The following is a 15,613-nucleotide window of genomic DNA, read 5'->3' on the forward strand; positions in this document are numbered from 1 at the left end:
CCACACTGTTTTATTTGTAAATGTAAGCTTCTCATGAATTTGATCTAAATTCATGGGTGTGGGTCTCACCAAACCTAGATAACCCTTAAACGAGGTATTACATCTCATTATATAAAAATTAATCTCACCATATATTTAATATAAAAATCTTATAAAATAGGAATACATACTAAAAATTAATATCCGTTTTTTTAAATATATAATTTATAATTAAGAAACAATTTTATAGTAAAAAAAGTAAGCGGGTCATACGTCTCACCAAACACATATAGTTTTTAAACGGGTTATAACATCTTATTTGTTTGTGAAACCATTTTATCATCAAACCATAAATATATTATTAACTTTCTTACAATAAATAAAATTATATATATATATATAGAGAGGATGCTTCATGCGAGAAGTCAAGTTATAGTAAGAAGTGCGAGAAGTCAATTTGAGCCACTCATCTAATTTTCAATCTTCCATCATTAAAAATATATGAAAAGGGTATTAAAGAAATAAAAATGTATTCTCTCTCTAATTAATATATATAATTAAACCACATGAGTTACATTTCTAACTAATATATTAATCTAATCATAATAACTAAAAGATTTTTAAAAAAATCAATAAACCATAATACAATAAATTTATCTTACCCTATCTCTTGAGTTCACCCTACACAACTATAAATTTTTCCTACACCTTTTCAAATTTTTCATTGTCACACCCCAACCTAAGGCGGAAACGTCGGGGCGTGATCCAATTGCTCACAGCTCGAAGATACTATCATAAATATAAATGACAATATCTAATTAATTATTTTGTTCAAATAACACACAATAATCAAGTACAGCGAAACAATTCAAATAAATAAATACAATCATTTAAAATCAAGTTTGTCTTCAATATAACCCTAAGGTCTTTCTAAGTGTCCATCCTTCAACTCAGGCAACCTGCATATGCGTAGAAAATGGAGTTTTGTCAACAAACATGTTGAGTGAGATGATCACCAATTTTGACACAACAAATAGTTATTTAATAAATAAATAATAAATTATAAGTGTTAAATGCGCAAACCAATCTATGTGGTAATAATCAATCAAACCTTAACAAACCAAAACCAAGTTGTACTCGTGTGCCAATGAATCGTTGCCAAGCAAATCGGACATTGATTACAATGACTAAATTGTCGGTTTACCTTCGCCAAGCGAATCAAGCTCCGGTTACCAAAACGGTCGTATGATCATACTAATAAGAACCCTCTACAAGGGGATATGTTGGACCTCTCCGAACGTTATCAAGTAAACAATTAAACATGTAGCAATTAGCAAATAGCATTCAACTGATATTCACACAATAATTATGTTTGCGATTTTGAGTATATATATATAATAGAAAATATGAGTAAGTACGCATATGTCCCCAAAACATTTGAAAACAGTGTATAAAAAGGGGAATAATCAAACTCACCTTAGATTAAAGGCAAGTGAGTATAATTAAGAATAAACGAGTTAACGGATAAGCGAGTCGTCCAATACGCGTCAAACGAGATAAATTATTAGAACCTGAAACTTTGTAATATGAAACTATAAATAAAAACAAGCTTAATGCCGCTGGAATCAATCCAAACGGATGAGTATAACTCTAGTTATGTTGAATTAAACGTTTAAGCGAGCTGGTACTGACCAGAATCTGAACAGCGAGTTGAAAGTCGGATTTTGGGAAGTAGCCTTAAAATTATGTTACGAGAATAAAAGTCTTATGGACCGAACATTGAATCCGACCAGAAGCATGGGAAAAAGTAAAGTCAAAATTGTTGACTGTTTTGCCCTTTAGCGGGTTTTAAGCGAATTGACCAGTCAACACCCTTCAATCACCGAAATTGATTGAAGGTTATTAAATAGGGAATATGTATGAACGATTTTACAGTTACAACTTACCCAGAAAGTGAAAGGAATGATGAGAAACGGAAGTCAAAGGTCCTTGAGTTTGCAAAGTCAACGAACAAGTCTTGAATCTTTAACGAATATGCAAAAACCGAAGGGTTGGAGAATGAGCAAAGGTAGGTGACGGCAGGAGGAGGTGTATTAGGGTTAGGTTAAAGTTTACAGCAGAGAATTATGACTTGTTTATATAGGAATAGCATAAACGAACTAATGATGGGCTTTTGGCCCGTTTAAGCAAGTAAATATGAATTTAATAGAAGAATCACTGAAATAATCGAAAAGATTCACTCTTGGTCATTAAGAAACGACTTGAGGGTTATATTTTAGTTGTATGATGATTACTTGAACCTTAATTCTCTCTAATATGCCTAAAATAATCGATTTCGTACCATAAACGAGTTATAAAACGAACTAAAGCTTAAACGATCTGTGCAGTGAGGTGGTGGCGTTGCGCGATAATGAAGATGCAGCTGACCACGCGGCGCTCCAAGCTCATGAGGGTTGGATTTTTTATTTTTGGCAATATTGGTCCTTGTGGTTTGAGAATTGGACAATTAATGAATCTTTTACGATTAAATTAAGAAATGAACTACGTATGAAACCTAAAGGGTATAAAATGAACATCTAACAACTTAAATACTTATAAATATTTGTTTTTGATTAATATTAAAGATCTAAAATATTTCCGGTCGGGTTAAACTTAAATGAATGCGGTTTAGAAGATCCGAAATGTACATTCATACATATCTTTAACTTTTTATTACACGTCTTAATTTTTTTTCCTACACATTTTCAATTTCTTCGTGCCTATGCTTTTAGTCCTACACATCTTCAATTGTTTCCTACGCATATTCAATTTCTTTCTACACATAATTAATTTTCTCATATACATCTTAATTTTTTTCCTACACATATTTTATTTTCTCATACACAACATATTTTTTTCCTACACAACTGCATTATCTTCAGTTGTTTCATACGCATATTCAATTTCTTCCTACACAACATTAATTTTCTCATACACATCTTAATTTTTTTCCCACATATATTTAATTTTCTCATACACAACATATTTATTTCTACACATCTACATTCGTCATACACTTCTTTTTCGTTCTACACATCTTTAATTTTTTCCTATGCATATTTAATTTCTGCCTGCACATCTTCAAATTTTTTCTATGCATCTTTAATTTTCTCATACACATCTTATTTTTATTTACTACACATTTTAATTTCTTTGTACACATTTTTTTCTGTCATATAAATTTTCAAATTATTTTGTTTTCAAAAGAGTAATCAATGATGAAGATACTATTTTGCTTAATTCTTATAAATTAAACGTTGTTTATTGGTAAACAAAAGAACAAAATTAGATCTTACACTAACATATAATGAAATAAATAAATTGTAATTTACAAATCATAACTTTTAGATATTTATGCTTTGAACTTTTATTTCGGGATAGATGAGGTAAATTAAATAATTAATTACTTTATTATACCAAAACTAACCTTTTTATATTTATTTTAATGTCTTTCAAATTTTATTAATTACAATAAATGCAATAATGTTTCAACCATTGATTAATAATCTAATGGTTAAAATCACTTTTTGTATTAAGACAGTCGTATGATCATACTAATGAGAACCCTAATTTTATATATATATATATATATATATATATATATAATGAAAATAACTCTCGTAATACGAGAAATAAAACCTAGTATGATATAAACAAGAGGATGAGGGTTTTAGTACCAATATTAAATATTGATTAAATTTATAAGTAATTTTAGAAAGGGTGTGATCTAGTAGAGAGAGAGAGAGAGAGACCTAGGTACTCACCCTCAAATTACATCTATATATTAAGTTTAAAACATTACATAAAAATGTATGTATTATGTGTTTCTAATGATTCTTTACTTAAAACTAATTAAATATCAATTATGCTCTTATAATGTCTTGTTAACATTTGACAAATAAATTGAATAAATAATTGATTTTAAATATTGAATATTTTGTTTCGAAATATTGTTCTACGAAATGTATTACCAACATAGATAAATATATAAAATAATAAATTGTTTTAAAAGCCAACAATTAACATTAAAAAGAACAAGAAGGAGCTGCAGAGATGATATAATACAAAGTAGTGAAGAACAAACAAATATGGCAACCCAATATACGTACATGCTGCATGCAAATACCCAAACACCGATTAGAAGCTACTCAACGGGTACGAGACTTGATCCTCTAACTCATTGACTTCCATTTAATTGGATCTATTACCAACAAAAGCACCTTAATGTCATCAATCGTCTTGTCCCCCGACTTTTAAATCAGCTGAGAGTCATCTTATTCTTTTTTTTTTCCATAATACCAGACAAGCCATATAAAAATATTACAAAATTTAAAATTTATATAAAACTAGACTACAATAGTATTCCTTATTTATAATTTATAAGTTGATAACAATCAGCTTGGTTGAGTTTATTACATTAATTTTTTAGTATATGTACTACTTTATTAAAATCTTTAATATATAATGTATGAAATTAAATAGTTTACTTTTTTACCAAAGACAATGTGAGGGCATTGTCTCCTCCAAACCACGCGAACAAGAGAAAAGTTTAAAACACACATTGACTTTTATCCACACTCCAAAAGTCATCACACCACTGCAGTGATGGGCTTCTCTTTTAGATTTTATTTATGTATTTTTCGGTTATTTACATGAAAACATATAATATAATTATGAATATCAAAATTTTCTTAAAAGTAAACTTTTGAAAATGGAAACGTTTGTCGACCTCAAGCTGCAATGGCGCTTTAACTTTGTTTCTTCTTTAACAATCGGCCGACTAGTAACAAAAAGAGGTGGACTCGGTAGTTCAATTGCGTCTAATATGTTACCCCATGACTAGCAGTGACAGTCTATGACATCATATACCTACAAATAATTCTAAATGGGTTTAGGTGGAAGACTGGAAGTTGTAAACAAGTTTGCGATATGATGTTTGGGGAATTGGGGTTAAAATAAGGGGTTCGTAGGTTGAACCATTTTACCCGGTAATAAATTTATCTTTTTAAAAAGTTTTTATGTTATAACTTGAAATATGTGGATATAGTATCAAAAATTTCAACTAAAAATAATTTGATATAAGTTTTTATAACTTAAACATAATTGTTTTATATATATATTTTTTTATTTTTTTGGTGTGAACTCACAGTGTTAGAGTAATATGTGAATAGTAGAACGTTAAACGTGTCATGTTGGAATTCAACTAAAAATAATTTGATATAAGCTTTTATAACTTAAAAATAATTGTTTTATATACATTTTTTTTAATTTTTTGGTGTAAATTCACAGTGTTAGAGTAATGTGCGGATAGTAGCACGTTAAACGTGTCATGTTGGAATTCATGTGTCTAACATGATTTTCTAGTTCGTGCAATGTTTAAGTTTGAGTCAAATTTTAAAGGTGATGCTTGAGTTTTACTCGCCAACTCATTATTAAGACCCCTTTAGCACCTCTAATCATATTTCGTAATCAAACAAGTGACATTAACGTGTCTTTTTTTTTTCCTATTAAATCACGCATGTCGTTTGACTTTCAAAACACTAGTTAAAGTTTGTGTATTTGTGGCTAGCAAATGAAATATGCAAGCATTATCCATGCTCCATGGATTATATTTTTTTATGATTCTCTATAATCATCTAACTCATATATGTGTTGTGTATTATCTCGTAATTTAGCCAAATTGTTAAACCTGCTAAACTGACTAATCCAATTTAATTTTCAAAACATTGATTTAAAGTTCTTCGGTGGCCAGTAGCAAGAAAAACAATTGATAATTTAAATATTTAAAAAAATTCAAATTTATTTAATGTTGTTATACCAAAAAACTTTTGTTTGTATGCTAAATATAATAAAAAACTTCACTCAACCACCTCGGTTTTAAATTATAAAAAAACAAAAAAGCAAAACCTAACGACAATAAATACGAAAAACAAAGATTTTCCAACCACATAGAAACACAATAAATATGGGGTCGTGATGATGAATTTATATGGTCAAAATGGATCACACATTTGTTTTCTTTCCACAATATCTTTCACTTTAAAGTGCCTCCCACCTTGTCTCCTTGATTTGTTTTCATATTTTCCATAATGTTTTGGATCAAGATAAAAACAATTACTCTTAAATTGTAACAAAAGTAAGTGAAATATGAAAAAAATGAGTGAGTTGAACTAGACCAACACTAACTCGGATTTGACCTCATATGCCATAATAGTATGAAACGAGCCAAGCTGACTTAATTTGTATTTAATCATGTTCAACTCGAGTCAATTTGTGTTTTCATGTGTTAACTCGTTTGTCTTATTTAAAGATTTTTTATATTTATTTTTATATAAATCCCAAATAAAGAATGATCAATCTATACAAGTTTTATATAACATAGTACGAAACTAACAAAATATAAGAAAAGTTTAACTCTAGCTCAGGCCAAATTTTTATTTAACCAAGTTAACTCAAGCCAAATTATTTTCGATTGAATCTCATCAAATTTTTAAATAGTTACCAACGAATTACAAGGTGGTCCAATCCACTCATTTAAGCGGGTACACATGTGTTGTATATAATTGTGCTAAACATAGTTCAAAGTTCAAACCCTCTCATTTTTACTGAATGTGCTTTCCAATTATTATACGCACGTATCATGTATGCATATGTTACCACCTCCTATTTATGTATGTGCGTGTTTACCATTCATTATACACATGTGTATATGTTTTACCACCTTCTATGTGGCGGTATAGACAAAGCTTAGAATAAAAATGATTCATTATAATAATATGTAATATTTTAATATATTAAATGATTTGATAGTTATTGTTAAATAAATTAAATTGAATCTCTTTTTCCCTTTTGTTATGTTGAGCCTGATGGGCTGGTGTCGTCAAGTGGAGAGTTGGACCCACCCATGGGATGTGAATGTGAGCCAACCGCACACACTGACACGCTCACTGTGTGTGTCTTTGGGTTTTGTTTCTTTCACTTTCGTCCTTTGCTTGTATTTCACACTTGGAACTAATTGTATGTTTATTATTTATAAAATTTTACAAAATAACATCATATATATTTAAAAAAATTATTAATTGTATGTTTATTATTTATAAAATTTTAAATAACAGTATTTAATTAAATTATATGATATTTGTTTGATAAATAAATTTTAACGAGCTGGTTCCAACACTACTTTAATGAGGTTAACTGGAGTTAATTCAATCGAAATAAAGTTAATAGTTTTTAATAAAAAAAGAAGATAAAACCAAAGAAATAGGCGAAAAAAAACTAAACTATTTTTTTCTTTAGGTTTACCTATTGGTTTTTTACTGAAGCATAATTTGCTGTGCCTATTTTGTTTTCACAGTCTAAAACGAACACGCAATACCGATTGTTCTATAATATCAAAATCCTTCAAAACAGTTCGATATTAGATTAAAGGGAGCATTTTGTGCAAACTTAATGGTAAAATACAATAGTAAAAGGGAGCATGAACAAGAGGAAAGGAGTCGGAAACAATAGTTAAACTACAAAACCCTTTACCGACAAACCTTCGGTACCCCATAAACACCTTACTAGTGAACGGGATGAGATAAATTACATATTTTGCAGGGCATGTGACATTCAAGAGATTATGGTAGAAAAACAATGAAAATAAGATTTCAAGCATTAGACCTTTATTAGCGCGCAATTATATACTTAACCTAAATAGATATATTTTATGTTCGTTTTAAATAGCGTATCAATGATAGTTTTAGAGATCATTATATATGAAAAGACTATCGATAAGCTTGTATTAATAGAGGAAATAAAGGTGATGTGTTGGACTTGTATAAGTTCTCTTCTTTTACCAAAAATAAGGCTAAAGTTTTTCAAGCGGTTTGTTTAATCGCGACTTAGTGTCTGTGGAAAAGGCGAAATGCGCCTGTCCACTTTGGGTCTCTGATTCAAATGACTAGCCTGATAGAGGAAATAAAGGTGATGAGATTCCTTTGGATAAAAAATAGGGCAAATAGAGGGGGCTTTCTTGGGACGAGTGGTGAAGTTTTCGGTTGTAATGGGTATAGTTGGGTGGTCATATTTGTTGGTTTTGTCCTATGTTTGCTTTGTTTGGTGGCGACTTACGCTGTGTCGTTTGTATTGGTGTTTCTAGTGACTTGCTAGTGTTTTTGAATGAAATTTTGTTGGTCGTTTAAAAAAAATTGAAATATTGAGAGGCAGGAACAATAAGATTATATCAGTCTCACCTAGTTCCTCGTTTGGTCGGAAACAAACCGGGTTGAAGTGAACAGTATCTCAAGGCTCAATGATTAATGATGATCCCAGTGAGTAGTGATTCATGCTCTTGTTAGGTTTAATTGGGGTTGTTTGGTGATGTCAACTCAAGAATCCCAAAAAGGCACCAACATGGTTGTACGCCGTGGTATAATATTTGTACTCTGGTCACATCAATTTATGACCAGTACGTAGGGATAGAGACTGTTCGTGTAAATCAGCTGAGCCTTGTTCCATCTAGATAGATATTCATTTTGGATATGTGTACAACCTATAACTATAGATAACAAACTTTACAATTTATAAAGAATTGCTAATTAGGGTTGCTAATATCCATATAACTATACTACAAATTACTATTTATTTTTCTTTCTTATTTAATTAAATAATCATATATTTATCATTATCTTTCGCTCTTCTTCCCTCCCAATTACTTTAAGAAACTATTAAAAAATTATATGGTGTAAACGATGTACCCCAAATTTAACTTTCTTGTATACTATTTTCACTCTCTTCTACTCACAACCACTCATAACCATACCATATAATTTACAAAACTCATTCGCATATTTATGGAGAACGGGCTGAAAATGCTCTAAACTCTATATTATTTATCATTGTGGTAGGTTTCTTTTTTGATTGTGTTCCTAGGCGAGTAAGGCATAGAACGTCAAAATCATTGTGAAGGTTGCCATCCTGTTTCAGGTGGGCTCAGTCGGGTATTGGGGGTAGTTCCAAAAGCTATTTAAAAAAATTAAGTAAATATTTTTTAAAGTGTACAACTTTTGAGCGTATTCCATTTAAAGATTTTTTAGCTTTATATGTGGTTAACAGTTCGAGACACAAAGTACACATGGCCCAGTCCATGGAATATATGGCCGGATCAGAGGCCCAGCCCGAGTAAACAATGAGAATGAACCATCTGTTGGGCTCAATACCGTATTACCATTGGTCCGTGGTGGTTCCAGTCTTTTTCTTTCATTTATAACTCAAAGAGCCCGTGCAATTCTAATTTGTTCATGTTCATCATTGTTGTCTACTTGTCTGGTTCACTAGATGCACTTGTGTCATGTTTTGCCACCGTCCGAAAAGCCCAGATGAAATTGTCACAAGACACGGAAACCAAGGTATTTTTATAGGCATATAACCAAATATAAAGACATTATCACATTTTTAATGGCATTCTATTGCAAAATAAGAATTACGTGTTGGTAATTTCGGACTACAACTTATAAGTCGGTGAACTTGAGAGACCAATATTGAACAGTATGTTATAGTTGTTTTTGTAACCTAATTACATTATTCCTAATTGAATTATTATAACTAAAATAGGTAATGCCTTGGTTAGCGAGTCAGAGCTAGTCTATATAAATCGAGTTATGGTTAGACATTATAGAACACACGAAATGCAACCGAGTTAGAGTTAATCAAGAGAAACATGAGTTATGTGTAATAGGGATTTTTGAATAATATTTTATTACAATATATTGAGAGTTATTTAATGTTATTTTTGTGTGCGTTTATGATTTGACAAGTTATATCATTTCGTTCTTGTTATATAAAGCTAAAAGAGACCCATATTTATGAAAGGTAATATGGAGGGTAAAAAGCAAACATTTTCGGTTGAAAAGAAGTGAATTGTGTGATCTTTGAGTGGACCAATAATCATGGAAATGAAACATCACTACCTAAAAGGCACCCGTATGGCCTTAGCTTTTACGTGTTTTGAAATGTTTGGCATAAAACCTCAAATAGCGAACATGATTAAATGAAAGGTGTTTGGGACTTTGGGTAATTGATTGTCAAACTACAAATAGCTTTTTCTTAGGAGTGCTTGGAGTTGGGAGTTCATTTTTTTTTCTTTTTCCTAAATAAAAGCTTAAATGTGTCATGTCCAAACAATATTTTGTTTCAAAAGAACCCTTAAATATTCTAAAAGCTCGTCCCCAAACATACCTTTAATCGAAACAACTATATCCATTGACCTAGATAACAACAAATTTTACCATAACATACGCAAAGAAAACCACTAAGTAGACAATTAGCTACAGAAAGAAGATAATGTTGAATCGGCCAGATCTTCGGTGTTATTCGATAGAAATCCTTCGGGTGAGTTTTAGCTACATATGGCTATCATTTTTTTTAATTTATTTATACCTATAGAAGTATTGCATGTGGATATTGAGGTGGAGAAAGATGATTGAGGTGGAGGAGAGAGGTTGCAAGCGTGCACGATAGTGAAGCACATGGCCCACTCTCCGTGTGTGTGTGGGGGGAGAGTGATATAATGCTAAATATAAATAAATCCCTTGTATATTTAATATAATATTTTATTAGTTTTCGTTCAGTTTTTATTAGAATTTGTATACTACTAACATATTTGAATAATGTAGGTTCTGGGACTTGTTCATGGTTAAAAAGTGCGAAAAAAGAGCTAAAACAAGTCAAACCGGTGAACCGGAGCATCAGAATTGAACCGGATCGCATCAGGAAACGAATCGGACCGGTCAGCCCCCCTCATCCGGAGCGCCGCGCGACCGGGAGGCCAAATCCCGCCGCACGGCGCGCCGGGCATCCCGTTTCGCGTATTTTCTTTGTTTTTTATCAGTTTTGGGCCCAGGAAACCTATTTAAACACCCATAAACTTAATCCTGAGCATACCCTGCAAACCAGAGCCGAATTTGGAGTTTCCTGAAGCTTAGGATTGCAATATTTGGTGGGTTTGAAGGCTAGGAATCAGCCGGCGAAGTGCTTATCATCCAAGAACGAAGACTTCGGGTTTTATCGCCTTTAATCTTTCATTCTTATTTATTTTCTCCATGATTTCCTTTATTATCGTTTTAATTGCTTTTATGATGTTAGGCTAAACTTTATAGACTGCCTAGGCTTATGATGAATCTTTGTTGACGTTTGATTTTGACTTGGGATTTATTTATCGTTATGGTTTTTATGAACTAATTAAAAGGTTTAATTATATTTAATTGATGCATATGTGTGCTTGAGGTTGTTTAATTAAGTTTTATTATTCCATAGTTGCCTTGATTATTGTTTGTCATTATGATAGGTTTATATTAGGTCATCTACTTTGTGTTTTTAACTATTTTATGATTGATTTCGCGATAAGACCATAGGAATAATATTAGTTAATCAAATAAACCTAAGTGTGCTACTAACCTAAATAGTTGTGAGGTGCTAGGTTATTGATAGGTCTTTGTTGATCAAGATTGCTAGATTTAGTTCTTCGTAATGAGTCCGTCTAGGTTTGATTGATTAACTTTGTCTATCGAGTCAACTGAATATATTAGACTGCCTTTGATTTTCGCGCTGTAAGATAGGATTTCGTATAAAGGAACTAGTTTGTAATTAATTAGGTGACCGTAAGGAAACTTGATTCTTAATACTGGTGTGCGTTAAAACTTATTAGAAATCCATAGGTGTCTTTTGAGAATGGTCAGAGATCCTGTTCGGGTTTTCTCTTAGGTGTCTATTTTACGATCCCAGTTCCATAACTAAATATTTTCCCGGTTAATTGATAACTGAAACTTAGGGGATTTTAGCCTAGGTGGTTACTTGTCATCATCTGAATTAAGTCTTGGGTTAAGTCGTTTTTAAGTCATTAGTTTTATTAATTAGTTTAATTTTAGTTTTTAGTAAACACCCATTTTAAACAAATAATAAGTAAATAGTCATGTATGTAGTTGAGTCTAATTTAGCTAGTTTACGTAATTAAAAGAGTCTCGTGGGTTCGATATCCGGATTTACTTAGCTGTACTAGAGTCGACCGGTTCACTTGCCGGTTAATGGTTTAGTTAAGTTTAAGAGTTTATAATTTATTATTTAGTCCCCCCCAACACACACACGAAAATCCACACAAACGTCCTTAAAACTCCGATTCAATGTTGATGCTAGTCCCTAGGGGGGCACTTTATGTAACTAGAACTTCCTTTTATAATATTTTTGGTTAATACGAACTAATGATAAATAATTCGTTTATCACTAAAATAAAATAATAAATAAAAAGGCTCTTTCTATGGATATAGAATGTAAAAGTTAAGATTGCATCTTCAAAAGTATCAAAACTATTAATATAACCACACTAGAATAAAAGTGCAATATGCTCCTTCTCTTGTTTACGTTTAAAAGTCAAATAAACGGTTTTCAATAAAAAGAAATTTGCAAAACTAATCTTTGCTTAGATACATTAAGATGTATGATACAGAATTGATCTAAAAGCTAAAAAATTAAAATAGAACCACATTGCCAAGAGAGAGAAATTTCCTAATCAAAAGAGATAACTTTTGTTAAATTTAAAAAACGAGACCCAAAAATAATAAACAAAAAATAATTTAATCGACTCAATCATGTGACAAGTGTCATACACGATACACGGCTTTACCCTAACCCTTGGATCACAACTTCTTTTGAAGCTCTGGTTATAAATTCGACTTTTTTCTCAAGTTTAAAATTTAAATTATCTTCTTTTATTATGAATCTTTTATTTGATTAATGTGTGCATTTATTTAGACTTTTAGAGAACTAATTTGATTTATCATGTGAAAAAAGAAGCTTGATTTAAAATTTTTAACATTCAATACTAAATGGTTTTCTTTTCTCACAAGTTACAAAGAGTTTTGCCCTCTTTTGTATTCGTTGTTCCTGCGTTATACTTGTGATTGCTGATTTGTGCTTCTAACAAACAAAAGGTCAACTACCTCGACTTCTCTCATATGGTTAAAGATCTGTTAGGGTGGAAAAAGAGAAACAAAATCTAGCTAACTTTGGCTAAGTCCACAATTTTGTTAATTTGGAAAAGTCATAATTTCTTTTTGTTAAAGGAAGGATACTCAATTTTCACCAAAGACGACGTGATGATATCATGCTCTCTTTGTTTAATTTAATTTAATTGAACTAAAACTAGACTTAAGTTATTTAAAATTTTCTTTTATTATTCGAGTGGTTGTTTTTCTTTTCGTATCATGGGTTGTCGTTCGCTAGGCTTTTGCTAAAAGCATTCACAATGAAACCTCCCATATATGTATTTGAATTAAATACATATTACCCTATAAAATTTGTTCACTTTTTAGTAACATCCATATCCAATTCCATGTAAGGCTGTGATCACTCAAACATGGGTTTTAGTTGTGTTTTCTATATACTCATAATCACCCAATGAGAATTAAATTACGGTTCCATTGTGAATGCCTTCATGTTATAAGCTGTTCTTAAAGAAAAAGAACTGTTTAAAACACATAATTGTTTAAAACTTATAATTTGTAATGAAGAGATGCTTTTGTAAGTGAAAAGATAAAAGAAGAAAATAAATAGATTTAGGCCAGTTGGTCGGTCTGGTAATAATACCATTATGCATTCTGTTACGGCTAAGCAAACGAGTTTTTCAAGCTGTGAGTTTTTTCTTGAATGAGTGAATGGTTCGGGTCTACGTTATGTTCTTCGAGTTGTGAGCTTCTTCTTGAATGAGTGAATGGACCGAGACTTTGGTGTTTAGTTACTTTAGGCGCTTGTGTCCAATTATTCAAAGCTTCTGCCATTCCTTCAGCAGAACAAATGATGAATACTCAATTATTAACAACAAAATTCATTTATCTTCATTTCCTCTCAAAATTACATCACCAAAAGTGTAACAAAAAAAATGATGAATACTCAATTATTACTTTAGGCGTGGTGACGTTCCAGATGTCGGATTCGTCGAGCTCGAACATGGAGTCTGGTGTAAGTGGAGTCTGGTGTAACAAATGATTTGGGGTTTTGGTCTCCTTTTATAAGCTTTTGTTAATGCTTTCTATGGATAAGGTTCTGTTTTAAACTTATTTTAATTTTTAAATTATATAATGGCAAGTTTATTGATTCTGGTTTTTCTATAATGGGCTAAACAATAACGAGTTGTACAATATGTTAGAAAAGACATACATTTTTTTAACGTTGATCTATTTATTCATATCTCAAAAGGAGTTACAACTTACCACTATTCGGTGTTAAGTTTGACGCTTGATGAGGATGAAGCCAAGAAAGAAACCGATTAGCTCATTCAAACTCTTTGCTTGCCTACAATGAGAAATGTTGGCAATAGCAAGCTTTGAACCCGGGCCTCCCAAATTTGATTTCGGTTTAAACCAAGTATGTAATTAACTTTTTTTTAAATGATTAAATTGGTTTGAAATCGACTATCTGGCAATTGACACCTTAAAATAAATAAATATGCAACTATTTCCTTCTACCTCCTTTCATCCACTAGGGTCCTGGAGGGTTTATTACTGTGTTTGAAACCGATTAAAACCGAACTATAATATAGACTTGATTTTCGGTTCGCTTTTAAACCGAGACTGAATTTGTAATTAGGTTTTGTGTTTTACAAAAAATAATAAATAAGAAAACTATAAAAAAATTGAACAGACTGAATAAAAAACAATTATTGTTTTTAATATCTTCGGGCTCAGGATTTTCTAACAATCATCCCATTGAAGGATTGGGCCAACATATGTCGGGGTCGAAGTACCGGGCTATCCTTAAAAACCGGCTAATGATCCTTCTGTTTCCGACTGTTGACCCTTGTCCAGTTTGTCGCAAGGTTTGTTTGAATTCTTTTGGAGACCATGCGGTGTATTGCAAAAAATTATCTGGTTTTTAAATACAGACATGATTTGGTTAAGGGTGTTCTTAAACGTTCAAAGATTTCTGCTAAAAAGGAGGCACCTGTTAACTTTGTTACAGATCCGCTTGAAGGGAGGTCCACTTTACGGCCAGCTGATATGCTTGTACTTGGGTGGGTAGGGGGGAAACAAGCTTGTGTGGACCTTGAATGAGTACCTCCTCTTGTTGGGCTCAAGGATCGTGAGTTTGTTGTGGATCAGATTGCGTTGAATGCTGCATCAGGCAAAGTTGTTAAACACGAGAAAGCTTGTTTAGAGAATTAATATGTGCTTCTCCCATTTGCTTTTGGTACATTTGGTTTTCTAGCCCCGGAGGCTGTGAATTTTATGAGCAAAGTTCCGCATGTCGTGCATTATACTTTTTCGGCTCCTAAGTCCCAAAGTTTCGTTTTTAGTAAGATCGGCTTTGTTATTCAAAAGGGAGGTTGTGGCGCAGTTTGTTACCCGTTAACCTGCCACTTTATTGTAATAGTTTAAGTTTAATGAAATTTAACAACAAAAAAAAAGTAAATAAAAATTAAAAATTAAAAAACTAAAAGGAAATCGAACAAACTGAATAACAAACAATCATTGTTTGATTTTGTCGTTTTTTACAAATATAATAACAGAAACCATACCTAGTCTAAATGTCGAAAAAATAAATTATTTATCCTATTCAGTCGAAA

The sequence above is a fragment of the Bidens hawaiensis genome, unplaced genomic scaffold, assembly GCF_021521415.1.
Source record: "Bidens hawaiensis isolate Kalapana, Puna unplaced genomic scaffold, B.hawaiensis_p1.1 tig00006617_1, whole genome shotgun sequence".
Lineage (NCBI taxonomy): Eukaryota > Viridiplantae > Streptophyta > Magnoliopsida > Asterales > Asteraceae > Bidens > Bidens hawaiensis.